We start from the raw sequence: 26,880 nt of genomic DNA on the forward strand, positions 1-26,880 counted from the left end.
CCCTTTGCAGACCAGATACTCCTCCATGGACAAGAAAGATAAGTTCCCAAACACCAACCTTGCTTAGCCAACAAAGTAATGTTGAAATTTTCCAAATCATGAAAACCCAAACCACCCTCAGACTTCGGAGCACATAAAGATTTACAATCTCACCAGTGCATACCTTCATGGCCCCTATGTCGCTTCCGCCAAAAACGTTTAATAATTCTCCAAATCAACACATAAAGTTACCGGTAAAAGAAAACAAGACATAGTAAAGGTAGGAATAGCTTATAAAACACTCTTAATAAACATTTACTTCCCACATTAAGACAATGTACAAACATACCAATTCTCAATTCGGGAATGCATGCGATCATTCAAACCCTGAAAACCTTGCTTCCTCGCACCCCTAATCATATTTGGCAATCCCAAATATCTCTCAGGCTCAGTAAAGATGCGGACTCCTAAACAATCCAGGATAGAGGTGGCAAGAGTGTCCTCAATGTTAGAGCTAAAATAAATAACAGACTTGTCAAAATTAAGACACTGTCCTGATGAGCGCTCATAATCAGAAAGGATTCGTTTTAACAGCAAAGCACCCCCAATCGTAGCCTCGCCAAAAAGTAAACAATCATCAGTGAGGAGCAGGTGCGAAATAAACGGGCCTCCATCGCTAAGACAAACCCTACGAATTAGATTATTAAAAAGTGCTTGTCGCAAAAGGGAAGACAACCCTTCAGAACAGACAAGAAAAATATACGGACTAAGTGGGTCTCCTTGTTGAAGGCCCCGACGTGGTGAGAACAGACGACTGACTTCCCCATTCATGGTTTCTGAGTATAAGACAAATCGAACGCAATGGAGAAGAAGACAAACCCAACGGACAGAAAATCCCATTCGCAACATCATCTGCTCAAGAAAAACCCACTCCACTCTATCATAGGCCTTGCTCATATCCAACTTTAAGGCAAAACGCCCCCTCCTTCCCCACCGCTTGCGCCGAAACACATCGAGGATCTCATAGGCCAAAATAGTATTATCCGTAATCAACATTCCAAGAACAAATGCGCTCTGAACCTCATCCACACACAAATGTAGCACTGACTGAAACCTATTAACTAGGGCCTTCGAAATGATTTTGTATAAGACAACTCAGAGACTAATAGGGCAAAACTGTTGTATACGGGTTGGATTCGAAACTTTTGAAATCAAAACAAGGTGAGTACCATTAATTGCCACAATATGCATTCCCTCGTTTAAAACCACAAGACAATAATCACTAATAGTGAGTCCAACAATGTGCCATAATTTCTGATAAAACAAAGCAGGAAGTTCATCCAGACCGGATGCCTTCGTTAGGGCCATGGATTTTGATATCATATTTGCACCTATTTATAACCATATTTATATTTAAATTTTTGTGTAAGTTAGTATCATGAGTTAATTTTACATAAAAAAAAGTCTCAATTTATTTTTCTTACGATGTATTGTTTTGTTATTGATGTAATAATATGTGAAAAAACTTACGTAATACATATGTATTACAATTGTTAGACATACATACCTCATTTGATTGCTAGTGTAATAATGAGTAAAAAATTATTTAATATATATGTATTACAATTATTAGACATAAAATAAAAATAGTTAGTAAAATTTAAATTAGAAATTAAAAAATAAGTAAAACTCAAAGTAATAATTCTTCAAAATAAGCAAAAAATGTTCCTTCTCTTTTCCTAAAATAGATCTTGTCATTGGCTAAATATTACCAATTAAAATTAGTGTATTGCTAACTCATATACTAAAACATGTTTGAAAAATAATAATACTACCAAATGTTGCAACAAGGAAGAATTATTAGTATAAATTTACACTTGAAATTAGAAGGATAAGTAAAAACTCTTGCAAAAATAAGACATCTTCAAAAGAAGTAAAAAAATTCTTTCTCTTTTCTCCAAAATAAATCATGTCAATCACTAAAACTTGGTGAAAAAAATAATATTCTTACCAAATGTAGCGTGATTGTTTCTGTAGCAAAGATTCAAACAAGAAGATAGGATAAGATAGTTTTGCTAGGAGAGTTACATAAGAAGAAATGACAACACACTATATTTGTTAACACAATTCAGATACAACAACATTTCTCGGCCCAGCTTGGTTCAGAGAATGATTTTATTCAATAATTCATCCGATACAACTTTTGGCTTAAGCTCAATCTACCCTCACAACAATAGATAATTGCAATCTCACAACAATCGAATAAAGACACTCAATAGCTCACTCCAAATGTGCGGCACAAATATCCTATTTATAGGCTTCACTCGATCAGCCTACAATTTAAAAGAATAGATAGATTAAATTTCAAATTCAAATAGGAAGTTATCCTCAAAATATCATCCTTTATTTTTAAAAATGCTTCTAATTCAAACTACTTCAAATATTTAAAGATAAAAATAGAGTCCAAGCCTTTACAAATTCTTATTTTCTCTTCAATAATGCTGACCAGAAGATAAGGTTAGGACTCCCATCATATTTAGTTCCCTTTTAAATGAACCAACTACATTTGTTACCTAAAAACATTTTAGAAAATAATTACAAAATTTATACGTGTCAGAAATGCCAACGATACTATTACTTTAACTGTCCTAAATACATTATATTGTATTTTACTTTTTTTTTCTCGTGATTTCTGATTTATGTCGATTGTGACGTACTATTTTTGTTCTTATGGTTTACTATGAAGTGTATGTTGTGTTCTTTTTTTAGATGATATGTACGGTATTGTCTAGGTTTAAAGATGCACCACCTTTAAAGAATTCTAGGTTGTGACAACATTTTGCTGCTTATTCTTTTAATAATAAGATTAATCTTTATTGAGAAAAAAATGTCCACCCAAAAAATTTTTGAATTCATAACTTGTCATTTTATTCATAGCATAAAGTCATTTCAACCGCCCATTAAAATATATCTAATATGAACGTCGCCTATTTTTAATAATGACCTCTTAATCTAGATGATTTTGCTCTTATATGCTTTTTATTACATTGAAAAGTGATAAATATTATATAATTCATATAAAAATTAAGATGTTAGTAATCTAAGTTTTCAATTATGACAACAAAAACTTGATTTATTGTATTGAAATCTTTGAGCACCATGATTAGAGCAAGAAAAATAAACTTTTTCTAACTCATTTCTAAGAGAATATAGAGACTTGTATAATATCTATCCTATAATATAAAAAGTAAGTTATTTACTTTTTTTGGGGGGGGGTAAATATAGGAGGGGTATTCCCTAAATAATCAACCAACAAAAATTCTAGTGAAATCAACTCCTAAGAGATCAACAAGCAACACACTCATGGCAACCTACGGTGGTCAATCAAATAAACACATATCACCAGATAGAGAAAGGCTATGTTCCACCAACCAATCTGGCATGAAGTTCTTCTCCCTAGGAGTGTGAACCAGTTTCCAACACTTGTCCTTTCAGCATGCACCTCGTACAACTCCAATGAATCAAAAATAAGGATTTGAAGACGATTAATATCATTCAAGATCATCTCAACAGTCATAGACAATCTGATTCAATTATAATGTTCCAAATTCTTTTTTTCTACGCAACTTCAACCCCATGGAAAATTCCCATAAACTCTACCACATTGATACTGAAATTTCCACAAAAGATTGAAAAATCGACGACCCAATTACCATAGTATTCATGAATAGAACCTTCAGCACTTTCCCTCTTGCTCGACTAATCCCAACTCCCAACATTCACCATAAATTAATTGTGAGGTGGCTTCTCCCATTGTACCAATAAGTAACTTTTAATTGTAACAGACCTATCCCGTCTCTATTACCAGATTAGGGTTATAGAGTATTACCGTAAAAAACAGAACATTTAACTTTACAACAGAAACAATTATACAAACTAAATGCTAACATATAAAAATTGAATCTAATCATGGCAAAAATACATTTATGGGCCTTAAATCAAGTCTACGGGGACTTATAAACGGTTTGGGAACAATCAGGGATCAAAGCAAAACAAATTAGAAAATTCTAGAAAAACATGAAAATTTAGGAAACATGGGTCATACGGTCATGTGACACAGCCCAGACCTTGTGAACATTCGAAGTCCGGATACATGGCAATGCTCCAGCCCATGTGTATATTCGAAATAGGGCCACACGGCCATGTCGCAGGCCGTGTGCCAAACCATATGTGCATTCGATGTTGGGTCACACGGCTGTGTCATAAGTCGTATGCCAAACCATGCTACATATTGACTTGGGACACGGTTTTGTCGCAGGCCGTGTCTCAGACCATGTGAATCCTGTACCTAAAATAATAATGACACACGATCGTGTGGGGGTGCTCGTTTGTGGCACACTGCTGTGTGGCAACCCGTGTCTTAGGCCGTGTGCTCCATTTTTAACCCCTAAATCAAGCTAATTCAAACACCATTTCTTGCACAATAAGACATATCATAACTAGCGTATTTCACAAGGTTAAAAGCATATTCAAAACACCAAATACATGCCAAATATTTATCTATCGTATGTCTAACCAATATGCCATCAAAAGGCACCTCAATTCACATACCAATTCAATTCAAGAACAAAGTTACAATTAAGAAATAAGCTTTATCATTAGTTAACCATTCATGCCTAAAACCATCAATCAAAAATTTACCAAAGATGTGGTCATTCACAACAAAACTACCATTTCCAAGACATCACCACTTAACATATATATAAGGCACTAAAGAGCAACTTGACCAAAATCAACACAAGTACACACCCAAATTCAACCACATTAACTAGTTATAACAAGTTAACCTACCACTTTACATATCAACAACTTAAAACCTATATACATGCCACATTCCAAAGTGATAAACAAAAACTACCAACAAGGCTGGATAGTATGAGCTCCAAATCAATCCACTGGTCAATCCATAAAATGCTAACTACAAAAGAAACATAAATGAAACACAAATGAAACAAATAAACTTAAGAAGCCTAATAAGTCCATAGTCTAAACATGATTTAACTTACCTTAACCAAGATAAATACACAAGTATATAATTTAACTCTTAATAATCAAATACAAGTTCACACCATATTAGTATTTATTCATATATATATAACATAATAACACCTTCTTAAAAGACTTACCCAATACCATCATCCAAATTCCCTCAATGTAACCATCCACATATATAAACAAGAAATTCATTGTAACATTTTTCATTTAACAACACCATAGATGTACAATAGAATTAATCAAGTAGATAAGTTGTAAATTAATTAATACATAGTCTGATGAACTATAGTAACTTGACTCGGATACTCGAGTAACTACACCACACCAAAGGCATCATAGATGCGTAACAAAGGCACCGAAGTGCAAACAAAGGCACAAATTGTAACACCCTAACCCGTATCCCTCGCCGGAACTGGGTTACGGAGTATTACCAGAGTTTACAGATCAAACAGACAGAAATGTCAAACAATTCATATCATCAAAACAAGTCATCAAAGCATCATTTTAATCCAATTTATAAACATACCAAAACCAAATCAATTTTCCTAGTTCTTGAGCACTTAAACATAGAATTAAATTTACATGCACCTATCTAGATTTAGTTCAATTTATCATGTCATAATATGGCTTCAAAAACAAACACATATTTATATGTATAAAACCAACCAAAATTAAACTTATAACCTCATTTACAATCAAACCACAAAATAACTATTATTTAGACACCCTAGGTACATGACGACACAAAGGATAAACTTCACCACATTTGAGTTCGGGATCGTTGTTGGATGCTGAATCGGCGATCAAAAGTTAAATGCCTAACCTGCGCATGGGAAATAAAACCGTACGCTGAGTATAAACTCAGTGGTATTTCTATAATCCGAATATTTAAAGATAAGAAATTACAAATATACAATTGAAATATAAACACATATTAATATTTAATTATTACAACAACCATATCATATTTCATTTGTTTCACAAATATCTCAATTCTCATACTTGCTATATAAATAGCTTTTCACAATTTATTTCACATTTCATTATACAATTGCAATATCCATTCCATAGTCATTTCATGAGTATATAACTCATATATTCTATATGTTTGCAACATATTTCACATTATATTTTCAATTCACTATTTCACTTCCATTTCTCATACCATACCATTTTAATATCAATTATAAAACTTTATTATTTATTTATCCCTATTAACACGACTCGGACTCGGACGGATACACGGATCCAACCAAACCACAACAGTTTGGCACCCAGTGCCGCATCGAATAATTCGAAGTAATAAATTGACACTCAGTATCTCATCGGCTAAACCAAAGTAAATTGGCACCCAGTGCCTCATCGAATTAATCCAAAGTAGTAAATTGACACCCAGTGTCTCATCAACTCGAAGTCGAAGAAATCCCTGAACTCTTCCAATCCTATGGTATGCCATCTATATCTGACTCAGCCCGATACAGTTAATAGGGTTTCAATTCACTTTTCAAATACAACTAATATTTAATTCAATTCAAATAATCAATATATATTCAATATATATACCAATTCAATCAATATAAATTCAATAAATTTATCACATACTAAATCAATCCATTTCAATTGCAAAACACAATAATTCTCACCTCAACACTTACCAGATATATTAAATTGAATTATAACAATTAACAACTAAATTCGAATTATAGAAATACAAACCAGAAATTTCGAGCTATTCCTCGTCGACTTTATCTTTCCCCTTTTTAGTCGAGAATTCCGGTACGACGTTAGCTACGGAATTAAAACAATTAAAATTCATCAATACAATACAATTCAATTTCATATTACATATTTCAATTTTTACTCAACATTTGTCTAAATTCTAATTTAGTCCCTAAATCGAGACTAATTTTATTTCTTCACAATCAATTCTATATTTTCATTTAATTTCCACTTTAAACTAGATTTAACTCTATAATTTCACTTAAATCCCTAAATTTTGAATTTTCACAATTTAGTCCCTATTACTCAAAATTTACAATTTATTTTACAATTCAATCATTTTTCACTTCTAACTTAAAATCTATCAATTTCCTAATACTAAAATTATTTAACATTAACAACATTTAAAAACTCAATAATTTCTAAAATTTTGACATGGGTCGAGTAGTGTTTAATATCGGGTTCCAAAAACATAAAAATTAAAAGAAAAATTGACTAAATTGACTAACCAATTAAATTTTGAACAATTGAAACCCTTAACTTTTCTTTCTTTTTCCCTTCTGTTTCGTTTCACTTTCTATTTCTTTTTGTCATTTATTTTTTATTATACATTATTATATTATTATTTTGTTTTGTTATAATATAATATAATATAATATAATATAATATAATATAATATAATATAATATATATACTTAATACTTATAATATATATTAACTTAATATAGTATATATTAACTTAAAGTTTTATGATGATTTCACAAAAAAAAAAATCTACCTTGCCGTCTCATAAAGAAATAATGGCATAATTACTTCTTTAGTCCTTTCAATTTTCTTTAATCTATAATTCAACTTTCACCCTATATGCAATTTAGTCCTTATACCTAATTTACTTTTAATTCAAGTAAATTCATTTAAGCGAAACCTAATTAACTACACAACTAACTTCGTAAATATTTTAAAAAATATTTTCGAGTCGATTTATGGAATAGAGTCCGGGAATGCACTTGTTTTTAATTTGGTTCTTTTTAATTAATTAACCATCGAAACGTTAAAATTTCTTAATGAAACTTTAATACCACCTTAATGACACTCCGTAAATATTTATAAAAATATTTATGGCTAAGTTTATAAAAATAAGGTCCCGATACCTCATTTTCTAAAACCACTTTAACTTAATAAATCACTTATATAACATAAATTATCAAATCAAAAACCCTTTTAAAAATCACATTTGACTCATAAATATTAAATAATAGTATTTACGAAATTACTCGTCGGATTTGGTGGCCCCGAAACCACTGTTTCCGACACCACTAAAAAAACTGGCTATTACACAAATGTACAATTAGAAGACCAAATTTTAATCTCGTACAAGTGCGCATACTAACCCTTCTGGCATGCCAATCGTATCCTAATCGATTACTACGTTCAAACAGACACTTAACAAAATTCTTAACATTATAAATTAGAGGCACTTCCAAAATATCCATACACATGCTATGAATCAATTACATTCATTTCAATATCAACTAACCATATTATTCACCAACTCCTAAATAATCAACTCTAATCTGTACTTAATTGTAAACATTTTATAATTTCAATTTAATATCATAATTTAATTCAGATACAGTTTAACCAAATCATAATATCACAAGTTATATAATTATATAAATATATTTATCTATACTATAAACTTACCTACAATCCGCTTCCGGTTAATTCACAGGGACTACTCCGTAATTTTTCCCTTTCCTTGGTTATTGTCTTTTTGACTTGGTTCTTGATCTATATAGTAATTAAATTCAATTTCTTAAATTCACATACATCAAAAACTCAATTCAATGCATGAGACCTTTAAGTTTTAATTATTTACATATTTTCCCAAAACTTTTACATTTCTCACAAATTAGTCCATAAACCCGAAATTCTAAATTTATCAAAATTTCACAATTCCCCATACTAGCCGAATTTATTCCTATACTAGTATAGTTCATAATTATTCACAATTAAAAAATCCATGTAAATTTTAATACTTTATCAAGTTAATCCTTTAATTAAAACTAATAAAATCACTTTACAAAGTAATCTTAATCAACACCTAAGACTACAAATTCACCATTTAACATAAAGAATAACTAATATTCAATAATGGTGAAATTCATAATCTTTAACAGTTTTAAAAACGAAGGTACGAGTTAACTGGATCTAGTTGTAATGATCTAGAAATATAAAAATTATTAAAAACGGTGAAAATTCACTTACACGCAATCGTTTATGCTTGATCGAATGTCAACTAAGCTAAGGTGTTCTTCAACTTCTCAATTTCGGTGGTAAGAAACACTAAGGAAGATGACGCCTTATTTTTGTTTTATTTTACTTAAGTTATATTTATTTAATTACAAAATTACCCTTCAATTAAACATACATTTTTAGCATTTTTTAAGCTTTAACCGTCCATGCCAAATATGAATGGTATAATTGCCATTTAAATCATTCCACTTATGTGATTTAAACCATCTATTCACTACAATTCAATTATAACTAGATTTTACAACTTTCACAATTTAGTCCTTTTTCTTTAATTAACTAACCAAACAATAAAATTCTCGAATCGAACCTTCACATACTAATATAATAACTTCATAAATGTTTAATAAGAATATTAAATGGCTTGATTTCTAGAAATAATGTCTCGTTATCTCGTTTTTCGAAACCACTTGACTTTTAGAACAACCACTTATACCTAATTTATTCAATTATTTAAAAATTATCACATCAAAATTTCTATATAAAATTATAATTGACTTGTATTAATTAAATAATAATTATTACGAATTACTCGTCGAAATTGTGGTCTCGAAACCACTGTCTTTGACACCACTGAAAATGGGTTGTTACACTAATTCTTGAACATCTTACACCATCATTAAAGCTCCCTCAAAGTTCAGTTAAAACTCTGCACACCTTTTGAATTTTAACGTGGCCGAGTGAAGTTACATTTGCAAAAACAAAGTCAATTCAGTATTTCTAGGCTAATAAAAAAATAGTTGAAACACAGTGGGCCAGCCCCAATCACCTGTTTTGTTATCCCCGCAAGCAATCAGATTATAGTGCCACCAGTCCTCTATCAACAACTCATAAAATTGGGATTCAACATCCGAACTCAAGAAAGCACTCCAAATTTCTTTCATTGAGTAGCAAGATTGAAGGACACGTTCAATGTCCACCCTTACTTGTCCACAAAACTTACTCCTTGGACTATTAGTTAGATTATGAACCAGACATTAACATTCAACATAATTCGGTCCCTCTAAGAGAGCCAAATGAACAATTTAATCCTTGGTCGAGTTTTCAATCTTTATATTGCTGTAGCAATCGGTCGAACATAAGCATCACCATCAAGGGACATATTATATGTCAATTTTGTCATGAAGAAACCATTAATTGAACCAACCCAAATGAATGTATCCTTAAGAGAAGCATTGACCTACGCAATATTAGCTAAAATCTAGTTGAAAACCCTTTCAAGTAGAAATGACTGAACAATAGAGGAAATCTCAAAAGTGTTCTCAATAACAGTTCTAACCGAAATACTTTCTAATTCAGATTTTAGACTCGAAGAGCAGAGAGAGATTAGCAGACCATCAACAATCCACTTATCAAGCCAGAAATAAGTCCTCGAACCATCACAAATTCTCTAACAAAGACACTTACACTTTACGAACAACAAGCATACTCCTCCAAATATGTGAACAGTTCGTACCACATCATGGTTCAAACAAACTACGACACGGTAGATACTTCGCTTAGAGCACCTGAACCCTCATTTTATTTTTGTTCATGATGAATCACCACCCAAACTTAGCAAGCTAGATGCCATATTATCTGTAACAGCCCGTTTTTCAGTGGTGTTAAAAATAATGGTTTCGGGACCACAATTTTGACATGTAAGTCTGTAAATATTAAATAATTAATATTTACAAGGTCATTAGTATTGTATTTATAAAGTTTGGTTTAGAAATTTTGATGTTTAGATAGTCAATTAAAGAAAAAATGACTAAATCATAAAAAGTACAAAAATCGATTTTTATTAGTGTTTAAGTGCTCATTTGTAGTAATTAGTAAAAAGAGAGTGAATTAATATGGCAAATTAACCAAAATTGAGGACAGTGGATGGTGACATAATTGTTTCCTAATGTTATAATATGAAACGATAAATTTACTTAATAAATATAATGATAAAAGAAATAAGTGAATTTAACCAAAATTGAGGATAGTGGATGGTGGATGGTGGCATCATCTTCATTTTCTTGGTTCCCCACTGAAAATTGAAGTGAGAAGCTCCAGGAAAAGAGCTTGAAATTTTGGCTATATCAAGCTTATACATGTAAGGGTTTTCCTAACTTATTTTTCATGGAATTGACATTTTTGTGATTGTTATCTTGATGTCTAGTTGGATTAAGGGTTATTTTGTGAAAATACTAAAGTATAGAAATTATTCCATTGAAAATTTTGACGTTTTATAGTTATAATTGGTTTGGGTAGTAGCTTAGTAATGATTTGTATTGAGTTTGTAAAGTAGTTTTATTAATTTCAAGTTTTTCATTAAATTGGATATAAATTAAAATGGACATGTTTTTCTTGATAAATTCTGAAATTGTAGGGCTGTTTTAGAATGGTTAAAATTGGGTTCAAAAGTTTAATTATGTGAAATAAGCTTGTTTTGGTCTTAAAGACCAAATTGAATAAAATGTAAATGTTTGGGGTCTAATGTACAAAATTGTAAATAGAAAGTTATATGCATTAAGTTGAATAGTATATGAAATTGAGGCTAATAATTTAAATAAATTATATCATAAATCAAGAACAAGTAGATAACTAAGGAAAAGGAAAGTAGCTAAATAGTCTCGAATCTTTGTCGTTACTATAGTTTAGCCCAGGTAAGTTCGTTCGATTTATTTTAATATATTTTACAATATAAATTAAATAAGAATTTAGTTGTTGATTGTAAAGGTAAATATTTCAATGTTACATTAGTATAAATGGGAATAATAAATTGTTGGACTTGGTTTAACGGTAATATCTCCTAAGCCAATAAACATAAGATAGAGTACAATTAGCATGCCAATATGTTATAGTGTGCGCTATTTGGGATTAGTTTGAGATGAGATGATGATTCCTGTTTATTTCTTGTTTACTAAATATAACAAAGTCCAGCATTTGTTTCGGACTATCATGTTACATTATAGTATTTCTGGCATGTTACTAGGGGCAAATGTAAAGCCTTCGAGCTTGACACTTGGTGCCGAGGCGTGTTATGAGGGGAATGTTAGCCTACAGGCTAGACATTTGGTGTCGAGGCATGTTATCGGTTGAATTGGCTCATTGGAGTATTTGACGTGTTTCGGATGGATAATTGTGCACTAATATCCGTATATCGTTCATCAGGCAATGTTTTTTATGTTCAATGTCTTGTTATTGAATGTTATAATTTATTTTATATTTATGTGTCTATTTAATGATAAATGTCCTTATTTGTACAGTAACACACCGCAACCCCAATCCAGCGATGAAGATGGGTTAGGAGTGTTACATTATCATAGATTTCAACCTCAATCTGCCATCATTTATTGGGGCAAAAAGCATATCCCACCTTGCCAATGAACTCTCCTAACTTCCTCCAAAAATCCTTAAACAAACCCTCAATTGCTCTTATCTAATTGATCACAAGCACCTATCAGAAGAGAAAATAAACATAATATATGTATATATATTACTATTAGCTACTAAGAATATTTACAAGAACACAACAAAAAATAAGTAACTTACTTGCATGTGAAAATTAGGTCAAAATTAACCCTTTATTCAGCAAATCAAAACTTTAATAGGGCACTTAGAAAATATTTTCTTAAAAAATTAAATAAAAAACAATTCTCTAGAAAGATTGGAGGGGTCACATGTGGCCCCACTTAAAATCCAACCTCCTAGAAAAAATTTCTTTTAATATAATGATCAATAAAATATTGTCTACGTCAGTTATTCTAAATCAAAGTGAAAATCAAAGAACAAGTAGTTCAATAAAATAAAGTGAATGAGGTTTTATTCCGCTCAACTTTATCACCCCAATAATGTTTAAGATATTGACCATTGACTTTGAACTTAACTCCCTTACCTTCATGTAGTTCAATAACCCCGTATGGAAAGATTTGAAAAATGGTGAACGGACCCGATCAACGAAAATTTAACTTACTAGGAAAGAACTTTAATCTGGAATTGAATAGCAAGACTTGTTGACCTGCTTCAAACTCACAGATTCAGATGTGTTTGTCATGCCATATTTTTATTTTCTCTTTACATAGCTTGGTATTTTCATACGAAAACATCTAAAATTCTTCTAATTCATTGAGCTGAAGCATTCATTTTTCTCCAACAAGCTTGAGATCCAATTTAAGTTACTTGAGAGCCTATAAAGCTCTATGTTCTAACTCCAAAGACAAGTGACAGACTTTCCCGAAAACTAACCGATAGAGAGACATCCCTATAGGTGTTTTGAATGTTGTCCGATATGCCCACAAAGAACCATTCAGTCTTTTCAATCAATCTCGTCGTTTTGGACGGATTACCTTCTCGAGTACATATTTTATCTCCTTATTTGTCAATTCATCTTGCCTATTTGTCTATGGATGATAAGTTGTGATAATCTTATGCTTCACTTCATGTTTGTCGAACAACCATTTCAACCCAAAAGAAACTCTACTTACTTGTGAATTACGGATTAGACCATGAAGATATACATATGAAAATGGAACAATTGCTATGAATTTGATTCTCATCAGAACCATTCTTGCAACCCAAAAGAACAATATATCCAAGCTGTCCAAAGTGAGAAAGGGTTAAGGCCAACAATTAAAACATAAAAAAGTAGATCAAATATAATTTCTTGAGACCAAGCATGCTATAATGCCCTCTAATTTGTTATTCTATAATGCCCTCTAATTTGTTATTGAATACTTATTAGAAGCACTCTCTTACGGAAAAGAATAGGGAACATCATTTAAGCAATAGGAACACAAATCCGAACCGATAACCCTTGAACCCATCAAGCTAAGCACACACACCACAGAACATAGATGAAAAAGCAAATAGAGGGAAACAAAAAACAGAAAAAATATAACACAGTAGAAAAAAAAATTATATGATTCCGCCTTCATCCGAATCCAAGTATCATATTTCTATGTGCTTTTACTCAAAAAATAATAGGGAAAACAATAATGGTATCACCAAAAAACTTGGTAGATTCAATTGTTAAAAACAAGTCACTGATTTTAAATTCCCATTGACAGACTCTAAATCATAGCAACAAATGAGTTTAACAGCTTGATAAAAAAATTCCATAGATCGAAATACCTGAAAGTTTTCGCTAATGGAAGGCAACAGGGAGGTTTGCAGGTTGGGAAGGAGAACCGCCAGGAGAACTGCTCCAGAAATCTCCACGCCGTGCGTCCTAAACTTGACCAGCAAATTGCAAGCTCCACATCACTTCCTCAACAGAAGGGTCTCAAGGGTTTCTCCCTCTCACGAAAACCCTATTCCTGCTGTAAAGTTTGGGTGTGTGTGTGTTTAGCCTTTTTTGACCCAAAACTAAAAAAAATTGGTATCTCTAAAAAAACACCCCCGACATATTAAAAAAACACCCTAATTCTCATATTCCATGTAATTGATTACAACATTTCTCATTTTATTGGATGAGTATCTTTTTCAATGAGTCTTTTATTAATACAATAATTACAGTCAAGATCTTAAATTAATGTGGTCCAAAGAAATTAATGTGGTCCAAAAATTAATTAGTACATTTTTCAAATATCTTTATTTTCAACATCTTAAATTAATTAGTGTAATCAATTTAGTCCAAAAATTAGAGTCAACATCTTAAAAACGGAAAAATTAATTTTGTTGTAATTAATACAATAAATAAGCAAAGTTATATATATATGTTTATTTTGATGAACATTAACAACACCCTAACGTAAACTCATATTATTATTAACAAAATTAAGTAAGTCCTTCTCACTACACTCTATTATTTGTAATTTTATTTTTATAAATTTGTTCTAAACTGTTTTTTATAAAAATCTATTTTTCTAGTTTTTTCGTTTTCTTTATTAATTCTTGTATAAATTAAAATCTTTTAAATTTTTATAACTACTAATTTTTTCGTCATAATTTGTAACGTTCAACAAAAGATGTCGAATTTTTATGGAAGTAACTTAAATGAAGGCAATGAGATCTCTATGGCGACATCACCATTTTTTACCGATCGGGTATAATATTTATCATGATGTTAATTTTTTTTTATCTTCATAACACTTAATATTTGTTAACAAAATTATTTAACTTTTAGGTGTTCGAGTCTCGTGAAGAGCTGATGCAATGGGTGCAAAACACGACATTCTCTCTTGGTTATATCATCGTCACGAGAAGATCAAAAGCAAAGGAAAATGGTGTGGTGTCTTACATCACACTTATTTGTTACCGTGGCGGTGAATACAAATTTAAAGAATCAAGTAAAAAGTTTGGCACCAAAAAGACCAATTGTAAATTCCGATTAGTAGGTTCGTATTAAAAACAATATGATGGGTGGACGTTGAGGGTGATATGTGATCAACATAACCATCCACCTGCACAACATATGGAGGGACATGCTTATGCAAGACGGTTGAAAGAAAACGAAAAAAAATTATTGGTTGATTTGACGAGTAAGAATGTTACACCACGTGACATATTATCGGCACTGAAGGAGCAGAACGAGAATAACGTTTCTACACTAAAAACCATATACAATGCACGGCAAAAGCTTTGCTTGTCCCAGAATGTCAGTAAAAGTCCAATACAGGTTCTTATGTTGCTTTTGAATGATAAACAATTTTTTACTGAGTTTTCAATAAATAATATTTCAAATGAATTGGAAAATCTATTCTTCATTCATCCACGATCAATAGATATATGGCGTGCATTTTCGCACATTTTGATTGTAGACACAACGTGCAAAACGAACAAATATGATCTGCCTTTTGTTCAAATTGTTGGCGTGACTTCAACCAACAAGACATTTAGTATAGCTTTTGCCTTTATCATTAACGAAAAGGATGAGAACTATAATTGAGCATTAACATGTCTAAAGTTGACACCAGAAGAGTGCATGTACCCATGTGTTATTGTGACGAACAGAGAGTTGGCTCTGATGAATGCATGCCAACAAGTTTTCCCTGATGCCACTTGGTTACTATGCAGATAGCACATTACTGAAAATATTAAAAAACATTGTAGGCAGTCTATCAAGTCGCAACATGAGTGAGACTCCTTTTGTGCTATGTGGACTATACTCGTTAAATCTCCAACGTGGATATTGTACACCGAAAACTACAGAAAACTCCAATCAATGTTGAGCGAATATCCAGGTACAAGCCTCATTATTTTATAAATAATTGTTTATAGTTTTAGAAGACTTTTTATACATAACTAACATTTATATAAATTCAGGTGTTTTAAAATATCTAGATCAAGTGTGGTTAAGCAAATATAAGGAAATGTTTGTGTCGGTCTGGATTGATCGGCATCTCAACTTTGGAGATCAAACTACGAATAGAGTTGAGAGCCAGCATGCAAAGCTAAAGAAATACCTTTGTGCAAAAAATTCTTCTCTAGAAAAATTTGTTGGTTGTATCGATCAGATTGTAAAGTCTCAACTTACATCGATATATGAAAGTTTTGAAAATAGTAGAATTGTCCTCAAACACAGACACAACTTACCGTGTTTCAGATTATTGCGGGATTTTATGACACTTGAAGCTCAAGATATCCTAGAAGGGGAACTTCAGCGGTCGAGTAGACATCAACTTGACTCTTCAAACTGTGATTGTAAACTACGTCATAGTTGTGGGTTACCATGTGCTTGCATGCTATCTGTCTACTTGAATTCAGGTGGTATATTTAACAATTATTTTCTAAATTTTATTTATATATTGAATTTTTATAAACTAATGGCATTTCAATGCAGATGAGTGTATTCCGTTGGATTCAATAGATGTATTCTGGAGGAAGTTTGACTTATCACCGTCAACTTCTGTGGAAAATGAGGATATTTGTTGTGACGGTGAGTTAGAAATGTTCAAAGAAAACTTCACTAAGCAGTCAAAAGCCGAAATAAAAAGTCTGTTAAGAAAGTTAAGAGATATATTCCAACCGAGTAAAACACTCATTAAAGAACCTACAATTCAAAAAAATACGCGTGGACAACTAACCTTGGAGAAACAAGAACAAAAATGAGTCAATTCTATAAGTCAAGCTCTCAGAAGACGTAACCATTCAACCACATCAAAATCTGTTGGGTTGGATCTGGTAGAGTTGAACAAAGAACCTGCAAGACATAGTTCATGCGTAATCGAATTTCCAGACTTAAACTATGAGCCATCAGAGCAAGTTTCAAATTTCATAGACTTAAACCAGATGCTTGAATCATGTGACACTCATCCACTAATGAAAGAAATTCCAGATATGTTCCACCCTTACATCACACATGTACAAGATATCAGGGGTGATGGAAATTGTGGATTCCGAGCAATATCTGTTTGTCTTGGTTATGGCGAAGATCAATGGCTCTATGTTCGACATCAACTGCTAGACGAGTTATTGAGTTCATATGATGTCTATGCTAGAGTTTTCACTAATGGAATCGATGAATTACGTAATTCACTGTGTTTCTCACAATCGCCTGCACCAGCAGAACACTGGATGGTTATGCCTATGACAGGTATCCTAATTGCCAACAGGTTTGGGGTAATCCTTAATTATTTAACCAAGCGAGGTGACATAACTTTCTTTCCTCTTTGGAGAGGTCCGGAACATTTTCAATACCATCATGCTATTACAATTGCACATGTATATGATAATCATAATGTGATGGTACAATTAGAAGGAGATTACCCAATGTCTACCATTTCGGCTTATTGGATCCGCCATAGAGCCCCGTCTACAGCTGGATGACAAACCATGTAAATGTCACGTCTGGAATTTTATAGACAATTGAAACCTTGTAATCTCAAAACACCTGTTATAACTATATTGGATTATTGTTGAATAATATTAATTTATCATATTTTTGTATTTATGTATTCATATATATATGTTTAACAATAATCCTATAATAAAAAAATATGTTGAATAATAATAATACTTATATCTTTAATAATAATACAATAATAATACTTATAATATTTAATAATAATACAATAATAAAAAAATGTTTAACAATTAAATGAGATAAAAAAGTGAGTGGAAAGGTGATAATTAATTCTTAATCATTACATTAGAAAGATGTTAATTACTAACCAATCAATAAAGTAAAAGAACATTGTAAAGGTGTGTTATTTATTAGGGTATTTTTTTAACATGTAGGGGGCGTTTTTTAGTGAACTCCAACAAAAAATTGAGGAAGAAATTGAGAAAAGACAGAGAGAGACGGAGTGGGCGAATAAAAGGGGTGCTATGGATTGAAGACAGAGGGATGTGTGGATGCCGAGGAAGTGGCTAAGGTTTGGTTGGGAAGGAAAAGAAAGGAAGGAAGACAGAAGAAAGAAAGCAAAAGAGATTGGATCTGTTTTTAGTGTGGCAACTCCTATGACAGTTTATGTGTATTTAATGCTAACATGACACTATTTGTCTTATATGAACATTAACAAATAATTTAAAATATTAATAAAATATAAAAAAATATTAAACAAAGTTATAGTAAGTTAATAAAAATATAAAAAAACATAAAGTACTTGTAGATTGTCAAGCAGACTTCTATATTTAAAATTTTAGCATTTTAGTCGATTTTTGTTAAAAATAGCAATACGATTCTTTTTAAAAGATTAAATTGTCAAATTTGACTCTTTTGTAAGGTTGATTATCAAATTTAACCTTTTTAAAATATTGTATTTAAATTTAAATTAAAAAATAAGGGTCAAATTAAAAAAAAAAAGTGTAAACAATTGTGGAAAATTATTATGAAACTTGTTTGTAATTTGGTTACTATTGCAAAACCTGAAAAGGTAAGGTGAAGAGACAGCGAAGTCGCCTAGCGAACCTATATGGCTTGGATATAAATGGTGCCTACGTGGTGGGTTGTGTATGTGGCAATATCTTCAGGAAAAAACCCAACAGCTCTCCAACATTGGATGATATCTTGTACCTTATGAAATCTTTCATGTTATTAAAATAATGGTGTTAAAATTGTCACATGCCAAAATCATATCATTAGCTTCTTTTGTGATGTACTGCACCAACACTCTTAGCGAAATATATATTAGAAATAGAGGGGTAAGGCTTATGAAATTTATAACCAATAAAATTCCAACTTTGATAATGCCTTAGCAACTTTGACGAGCTATAAAGGAAATTAAAATTCTTTATCATCAAATTGTGCAGTGATTATAATGGTAATATAATTCACATCATAAAAAGAATGAGCCATAGGTATAATTAACTTCAAGGTTGTCTCGATGCTCTCTGTCCAGAAACCAAATTCGTGGTTCAAAACACAAGGATTTTCACTCATTTAAGAGAAAAACAGTGAATTATATCATGTAAAATAACCAACTTCTGGACACTTGATATATATGAGATCCAACTGATGATAGACCTTAGAGTTTCAAATCTTATGAACACATGCTTTTGTAAAAACCACATCACCACCTTAAATTAGCGAAGATGTCCATCACCTTTATAGGCTGTCAGCTGCCACCATAAAAGAGCGACATAAATAGAATAAATTAAAGAAGATGCCCGTTGCAAGAAAGTACTATTCCATCCCGTAGAGAAAATTGTCCACATCCCTGTCGAACCTTGTCCCTTAAACTTTTTTGATTTGTGAACTTCTATTTTACGTTGTTTCGGTTCTAAAGCCAACATCTCATTACCCAAAGCAACCGTGTAGACAGTAAGCTACAATTTGTTCCTTCAAAGTCATTATCATTGCTTTGAGAGCATCATTCCTCTTCATCTTGTCATCTATAGCGATATTGAGGGCCCTTTTCATTGCATCCAAATTGGAACTGAGAGCTTCCACCACATATTTCTTGACCTGCTCTCTCATCGAGTACAACTCATTGGTGTGTCCCTTAACTACCCTCGGGTGTTTCCTTCACATCACCCATAGATTCCTCCAAATCAACCACTCGACGTTCCAAAGCCAACAAAATGTCCCTCGATCTGCTAGCTTTCCTGCCCCTCCCATACGTCTCCATAGGCTCAATCTGCTCATATACTCCTTTCCTCATTTCAATCGACACCTTCAAATCTTAGCTATGATACCAACTGACATGGGGCTAGAACTTTAGTCTTGCAAACCGTGCGACCTTAAGCGATTCTTTAGCTTTAAATTCTCACTTTACTTTCAAAAGTGAGAATTTACAAAGGAAACTCTCCAAGACATTGAAATAAAGTAGAAACACACACAAAGACAAAGGAGCATGAATTGAACAAAAAAACTCACAAGAAAGCAATGCACACAAGATATTTGAGTAAATGCTCTCAAATATATTCAATAACTATGAATGGTTTGAATGGAATGATTAAGATCATTACAGTTGAGGGGAATACCTCTATTTATAGTTGAACTCCCCTAAATCCAATGGTATAGTTTAATTTACATCGACGATCAAGATCAAAACTAATCTACAAATTGGGTTTCTTAAGGGATTTACAAAATCCCCTAAGATTAAAAATTTAAATCTTCTAAGATTACTTTCCATAATTGTCATAGTAACCCTAGTTTTCTTTAAGTGTTTCACTTAACCACCAAGGCTTCAAGTAGATAAATTTCTTCACATGTTTCACGAATCGGACTAATTCAAATGTGTCGAATGAACCCCATTTAATCAATTAATTTTAATAAAATACTATATATGTATTCGTGATGAGCTTAGATCCGCCGCTCGCGAGAATAGGATATAATTATATAAATTATATAGGTAAAGATAGATTAAAGATAGAAAGTGATATTAAGGACAAGAGGTACGTTAGTTTGTTCGTAATCATAAAGCGTTGAATATTTTAATGGGCAAAAAGACTAATCTCCATATATTAACTAGGAATTTTCTCTTATAATAATCTTTAGGCTTCTTTTTGACTAAGGCTCAAGATTTCCAATCAGCCTAAAGATTTTGACCAAGGCTTAAACTGAAACTCCAGTGGAGGGGTAATTCCGTTTTCCCTCTTTCATTTCTTAAATCTATTATTATTTTTATTATTTATTTTTAACATAAATATGATTTTATTTATTATTTAATATTCAATATTTTTAATATATATTATTAATAAATATGAATATATATAATTTTTAATAATTTATTATTTAATATAAGTATGATTTTAATGACTTTATTATATACACTTATTTTAATATTATTCTTTTAGTGATATTTTCCATATCCCACTATTGTCCATGCATTTAAGTTCAAAAAGGGGCAATTTACCATTAAAAGCCACCTTTTTTTTCAATTTATCGAAATGGGCCCAGTATTTTATTATTTACCGGAATGGGCCCTTTTCCCCTAAATCGCGTCCACGTCAGAGCGATGTCAGGGGACGAGCCAGCAAATCGCGTCCACATCAGAGCGCTTTGCTGATGTGGCAACAAATCGCGTCCACGTAAGCGTGATTTGCTGATGTGTAGCGCGCTCCTGGGGACGCGATTTGCCCCGCGCGTGAATAGTGCAACAGTCATTTTTTTTACCGTTGCCCCCCCAACGGTCCAAAAAAAACTATAAATACCCCCACCCCTTTTTTTTCACAAACTAATCATTTCTCAAATTTCCTCTCAATTTCCTCTCAAATTCCTTCCAAATTTCTCTCAAATCCATATTTAATCTCAATTTGCTCTCAAGTTCCTCTTAAATCCCTATTTTTAAATAATTTAAAGAAATATTTTTTTAAAATTTTTTTAAACCGTAAAAATTTGTACGATTTCAGCAATGGCCGGAGAATTGACTTGTCTTGATAAACAACACATATCGGTGGAACAAATGAAAATGGTAAGCGTTAAATTTAATTTTTAAATATTATTTAAGAATTTTTATTTATGCATTTTTAGATAATTATTAATTTATTATTTATTATAAAAGTCTGTCGATCGGATATTGAAATGCAATATCCGGAATATGCATGCTCCTCCATCACCGTTGGTAGAGAACTACCTGTAGGAAGTGAGTTTTTGGCACGTGGCGACGGTAGGCCGGGGATGCAAGGTGGACCCGAAACTAATCAGTGCGTTGATCGAGAGGTGGAGACCTGAGACGCACACATCCCATCTTCCATGTGGAGAGTGCACTATCACTTTGGAAGATGTCAGTCTGCAATTGGGATTGTCGGTGGAAGGGTACCCAGTCACCGGGTCTGCCCAATCTAGGGATTGGGGAGTGGTGTGCTACGAGCTTTTAGGCACTATTTTGGAGAAAATGAACAGAGGTAAGATCGAGATGGGCTGGTTACGAGACACATTCCCGGATCCAGATGAAGGTTCAACCGAAATAGAAAGAATCCGATATGCTAGGGCATATATTATTCAGTTAATTGGAGGTTATCTAATGTCGGACTCGTCACGGAGCCGCGTACATCTAAGATGGCTGCTGAAACTCGTTGACTTTAGAGCAGCTAGTGAATTGGGTTAGGGGTCTGCTGTCTTGGCAACATTATATCGGGAGATGTGCGGGGCGACGCGACCGAGGAAAGCAAAAATGGGAGGTTGTCTGTCACTACTGCAGTCATAGGCATAGTTTTGCTTTCCATTTCTATGTCCTCGAGTGGACCACCCATATACATTCCCACTCAAAACAAGGTAAATTTTATATTAGATTTTACAATTATTATGTAGATTTTTAAAAATAAAAGTATGCTAAAAATTTATTTAATTAGATGGAACCATCCGGCAAGTCATGCTTGATTACCTACCTCTCTTGAAGATATACGGCTTCTATTAGACCAACAGTCGGAAGCACATGTAAGTATTAAATAAAATTGATATTTCCATCATTCACTAGTCGATTGGTATTTAGTATTTAGTATTTATTATTATGTATATAACTAATATTTCTATCATGTTCATATAGCTTCAATGGACACCATACGAGGATCCGTAATTGAGCGAAGAATTCGGATGAGTTCTTACAAAATCCAAACGCTTGGCACGCGAAAGTCGCGTTTATCAACTACGCGACCGTGGAGATGCACCAGTCAGACAGGGTTTACGATAATTTGGATGTAGACAACCGATTTCCGTGGAACCTGAGGTGTTTGACGATCACCACAAAATTGACCTTCGATAATTGAATACGGATTGGCCGAGATACTGGTCCGAGTACATCCAAATGTGGGAAGATCGGTATGATTATATACCTACTTGGGAACCGATCATCATTCCGGAGTTAGCTTGCGTGTCGGAATACATGTCATGGTTTAGGATCCATGACAAGCCGTATTTACTGTCGCCAGAGGAGAGGCAGCGACAATTACGTGTCCAAAGGGAAAGACGGGAGCCTTGAAATCCAAGACGATAGGACGACGACGCTGGCCCTTTAACGAGGCCTAGACATTCACCCAGTCCATCATCAGCGGCCATTCAATCACCAAGCGCAACGAGAGCACCGACACAGTCACCCAACCCAGCAGTTCAACCGATGATACCCACGCAACTGCCTTTTCAGATGATGCCAGGTGTGTTTTCTAGCCCTTTTATGTATCCTAACCCTTATATGTTTCCTTTTCTGAGTCCTATGGCAGGTTGGAGCCAATGGCCCGGTTCAGCTCCATTTTCTGTTACGTCGAGTGGACCGCCGATGTATAGGCCAGCGGCACACGAGGGATCGCAAGAAAGGCCGTCGGGAGCTCTTCTTTTTACCAATCCCTACCACCGTATGGGTTTCAAACACCGTCGCCGTTGGTGATGCAAACACCTCCACATTCAGTATTCTATCAACGTGGCTCATCATCCCAACTCCGACAATCAGATGCCATACTGGAAGAACCAGAATCCCTGCCTGAAGAACCACAACCGCTGCCGGAAGCTGGACAAAGGAGGAATCCAATACAGAATCACGTCGACCAAGATGTGGCAATCGAATCCGGCAGGCACGGAGATTGATTTTTGTATTTAAATTTATTTGTACAAATATTTTGAATATTTTGATATTATTTGATGTAATAAAATAGAATTTTTTTTGAGTTATTACTTAAAAACCCTAAACTAATTTATTAAAAATTTATAAATTTATAATTTATAATTAAATGTATAATTTAGTTGACAAACCTTAAACCCTTAATCTAAAACCCTAACCCATAACTTTAAAACCTTAACCCTTAAATTAAAAACCCTAAACCCTTAACTTAAAAACCCTAAACCCTAAACCTTAAACCCTAAGCCCTTAACCTAAAAACCCTTAACCTAAAAACCTTAAACCCTTAAATTAAAAACCCTAACCTTAACCTAAAAACCCTAACCCTAACCCTTAACTTAAAAACCTTAACCCTTAAATTAAAAACCCTAAACCCTTAACTTTAAAACCGTAACCCTTAAATAAAAAAACCCTAACACTTAACTTAAAAACCCTAACCCTTAACTTAAATATAATTTGATAATTTTACTAACCATTAATACAATTATCAGTTAATAATTTTACATTCACATAATGTTAGATTTGAAAAAATGTTTTGACTGGTACTAACAATTAATAATTTGATATAATTTGATAATTTTACTAACAATTAATACAATTAACAATTAATAATTGGAAAAATATATCTTTTTACAACTACATTCAACTATTGTGATTAGGGCATGATTGACTTGTATGGCCTGGATTCCTACACCATCCGCATAACTTCTGTTGACTGGTTGTTTCTTGGATATCCATATTGTTACGTATTCTAGTTGAGTAAGCTCGACCTTTTGGTTTGCGACATAATTCTCTATCCGGTAACAGCTTAAAAGGAGCAAGAGATACGGGTGGCCACTTACGTTCATTTGAGACCGGTGGGAAAACATGTCTCCAGACGTTGTACATGTTTTCTAATTTGTACACTTCGTCCACATAGCTCATCGGATCCAGACAGAGATTCTGACAAGCTGCAATAACATTAGCGCATGGATAACGAAGTGCATCAAACATCCCACAGTCGCAAGTCCTATTTTGCAAGTGTACACGATATTGCCCGCCAACAACACCTTGGTGTGGTCTGTCAAACTCTATCACGTGAAACCATAAGTTGTCTCGATCGTGACACACTGTGTGCATGGTGTTTGTCCGCGCCTTGGCCTTGTTAATTTCTTGAACTACCTTACTGCACCATATATGGCCTCCCTGCATCTGGCCTGCATAACTTGCTGCTCGCTTTGGAAATAGCGCCGCCAGATGAAAATATGTCTCTCGCACAACCAATGTTATCGGTAGATGGCGCGTTCCTTTAAGAACAGAATTTATGCATTCAGCCAGGTTTGACGTTATATGGCCATATCGTAGGCCGCCATCGTATGCTTGTGCCCACTGTTCGAAATGTATGTTACAAAGGTAGTCCGCCCCTTATCCGTTAATTGAACGTGCCAACATCTCGTGAAAATGGTCTTTATTTATTTCATACCCTGCCAATATAAGTTCATAGCGAATATTACATACTACTACCAATAAAACTAATTCAAATTGACAAATGAAATAACACAGATATAGACTAAATACCCATGTTGGTCACTTGTTGTCGTTCGCTCTTAGATGGATATTACCTATAGAAGTTGGAAGCAATGTGTCTTAGGCAATATCGATGGTGTGTGCGCTGCCATAAGCTTCCCTGTCGATCAAATGGATATTACCCCGATCGTAAGTACATCATTTGGCTATGTAAATTGTACATATAACTCAATATAAGGTGCTCCACTAACAAGATGAGTCTGCACCATTACCTCCAAGCTACGAGCACCTTTTATATCGAATAAGTCATATGTCACCAGATTAACAAAAGAACAAAATCGATACGTAATAGACAGAACTTTCATTGGCGTCGTTCCAAAAATTTTACGCCTAATTTTTTTACGAAGTTCTGTTAAATCTATGTTCTGGTTAAAAACTAGTCGCACCGTATTCTCTGACAAAAAAACAACACCATTCTCGGTGTGGCAAACCTCACCATCGTAGTAAATAACAACACTAATACGTTCACTCATATTTGAAACTCTAACCTTCTTAGTCTCTCTAAATTGTTTCTGCTGTGACTTATGCATTCTGAGAACATTTTTTGCCTCATTTATAGCCTCAACCCAAACATGCTACTGTAGCAAAAGCGCGTCCACGTGGGCGCGATTTCACAAATTCTTCTCATAAAGCATCCTGCTAGAAGCGATTTTATACTATTTTCTCAGAAACGTCAAGTCGAAATTATTTTTCCAGGACCTACTGTAGCAAAAGCGCGTCCATGAGGACGTGATATCACAAATTCTTCTCAAATAGCATCCTGCTTGCAGCGGTTTTTTATACTATTTGCTCAGAAACGTCAACTCGAAATTATTTTTTCAGGACCTACTGTAGCAAAAGCGCGTCCACATGGGCGCGATTTCACAAATTCTTCTCATAAAGCATCCTGCTTAAAGTGTTTTTTAAACTATTTGCTCAGAAACGTCAACTCAAAATTATTTCTTCCAAGACCAACTGTAGCAAAAGTGCGTCCACGAGGGCACGATTTCACAAATTCTTCTCATAAAGCATCCTGCTTGAAGCGTTGTTTAAACTATTTGCTCAGAAACGTCAACTCGAAATTATTTTTCCAGACTCATCAGTAGCAAAAGCGCGCATATCGCGATGGCGACTTCAAAAATCCTTCTGATAAATCATCATGCTTTGATTTTATCTTAAAAACCCATAAACAAGAAACATAATCTAATTTTGAATAAATTTTAATTAATTTAATTACGAAACTTTAAACCCTAATCCCTTATTTGTTTACTTTTTTCTCCAAAACCCTAAAAATCCTAAAAACCCTAAAAATCCTAACGTGGGAAACACGGCAAAATTGCATCCCCAGGGGCGCGCTACGAGCCAG

General features: G+C 33.3%; 1 long non-coding RNA gene across 1 annotated transcript; it reads right to left on the reverse strand.

Annotated features, from left to right (window-relative positions):
• Positions 1–2,104: 2,104 nt before the first annotated feature.
• LOC105794552 (uncharacterized) lies at positions 2,105–14,492 on the reverse strand. Its single transcript, XR_001134033.2, has 4 exons — positions 14,167–14,492; positions 6,751–6,822; positions 3,412–5,857; positions 2,105–2,312 (listed from the first exon to the last, which is right to left on the reverse strand). It is a non-coding gene; the product is annotated as an uncharacterized LOC105794552 (long non-coding RNA).
• Between the last annotated feature and the right edge of the window lie 12,388 nt (positions 14,493–26,880).

Source organism: Gossypium raimondii, chromosome 3, assembly GCF_025698545.1.
Source record: "Gossypium raimondii isolate GPD5lz chromosome 3, ASM2569854v1, whole genome shotgun sequence".
Taxonomy (NCBI): Eukaryota; Viridiplantae; Streptophyta; class Magnoliopsida; order Malvales; family Malvaceae; genus Gossypium; species Gossypium raimondii.